At 35.1% G+C, this 1,765-nt stretch overlaps 1 protein-coding gene across 2 annotated transcripts in view; it reads left to right on the plus strand.

Moving 5' to 3' along the window:
* Positions 1-1,336, plus strand: part of stat6 (signal transducer and activator of transcription 6, interleukin-4 induced) — a 20,952-nt gene extending 19,616 nt beyond the window's left edge. For both annotated transcript variants that reach the window (XM_080534955.1, XM_080534954.1), the window contains exon 20: positions 1-1,336. This exon is cut by the window's left edge and continues 643 nt beyond it. The gene's annotated coding sequence lies outside the window, so the exon portion shown is untranslated.
* The last annotated feature ends 429 nt before the right edge of the window (positions 1,337-1,765 follow it).

A 1,765-nucleotide genomic window follows, 5' to 3' on the forward strand; every position in this document is an offset into this window, starting at 1 on the left:
CTACAGAGATACTATTCATGAATAAATAGGATAGCCTTTACTTTTATGATCATTTGTAAAACCAAGAGTTGCATTTAGATTCCCTACCCTTCTCCTGAGGTGTGCACTCATACACTCCCCCTTGTGGATTTAAAAGGAATGGGCCGGTCTATAGTAGAAACTCCACCAGACGTCAGTGCACATTTTGGGGGAAGGGTAAAGAATTGTAACGCACCATGGATTGACAAGTGATCATCTCTCTGTGTAAAAGTTGAGAGCAGTTGTGTTCTCTATTTAATGGGGTTGGTTATTTTTTCTGGGATTTAAAAAAAAAACTTTTCTCACAAAATGATCCAATAGCTTGTTGTTAGTTATTGGCATATATCCCTGAGCCATGTTCATATTTTTTTATCAAACTTTTATTTTCAGAAGCATTCCTTCTTTCATAATAGTCATAATGTGTTTGTATAGACAAATTAAACAAGTGTGCAGTATTACAATATATGATGGTACATAAATCATTATTATTCCTTTAGTATTAAAGGATAAAACAGTATAAATCAACCCACATTATATTTTGTATATATATTTTATTTTTTAACTGTGTTTTCTAAAGATCAATAAAGTCAACTTAGTAGAGAAGGAGCCCCGAAGTACCTGAGGTATTTCAGTGTGTGTGGCGGGGCTTCATAAGATATAGGGGAGCTGTCTGTCTGTCTGTCTGTCTGTCTGTCTGTCTGTCTCCAGGCCTGGAGGCAGTAGTTTAAATCAGGGATCAGGGAAAATAACTGAAGCACTATTAGCCTTTATCAACTGAAGTCTACTTAGATGCCCTTTGCTTTTTCCTGGTAGGTGAACATGGATATCAAAGTCCAAACGATGTTACCAGCGCCTTACGGAAACAGGTCTTGTGTAGAAAAGAATCCAGCTTGTATTACTTGTTGTAAGTCTACATTTTGTAGTATACGTGACTTAGTTTAGGTGTTTTAATTGGCTTGGTATGTTGTAGATGTTCTTCCTTATTTACCTTCTGAACTTAAAACTGGCCTTACCTGCCTTGATGCACATTGTTGCAGTTAACTAATATTACGTCATCATCAAACGCTGGTACTCCTTTTGCATGTAAAATGTTTTGCATGTACTGTATATGTATTCTGAACAATAGAATGTTGTGTACTACTTTTGGAATGATTTCTTAATATAATTTCTGTCAGTTTAAAGACGTTCCACCAAAGCAACAAAACAATACAGTATCACTACAAAACAAAGTAAAGTAGAGAAGACCTCCCTGATGTCTTTTGGATGAGGAACTATAGCTTGACCAACTGCAAACTAAAAAAATAAGCATCCATTAATTCACCTCCTAGCCAAGATAAATGATTTCTGGGTTGCTACACTCCATAAAACCTCATCATGCCTTTTCCTATAACAAGACAGAAATCTCTCATATTATTCTAATGTAACATTGAATAACACCCACTGAATAACATTGGGATAGATAACAGTTTGCAATATTCTCATTATCAAAGAATTATGCACAAACCATTCATTCCAGCTCCTTTGAATATGAATTTGTTTATTTACACAAAATGTGTTTTGCTCTCCATGAAGTAGATATCCCTATTACATTGATATTAGGCTTAAGTAAGTAGGTGCTGAAAGTCAAACAAACTTAGCCATTGAACTTAACGTATTACCTAAATTAATTCTGCCCTAGAATTTGGATTTAAATGTGTTTAATCAATCGATCGGTCAAATGTCATGGACAAGCAGTAGCAGACAAAGA

The sequence above is a fragment of the Nansenia antarctica genome (assembly GCF_963989245.1).
Source record: "Nansenia antarctica genome assembly, chromosome: 6".
Lineage (NCBI taxonomy): Eukaryota > Metazoa > Chordata > Actinopteri > Argentiniformes > Microstomatidae > Nansenia > Nansenia antarctica.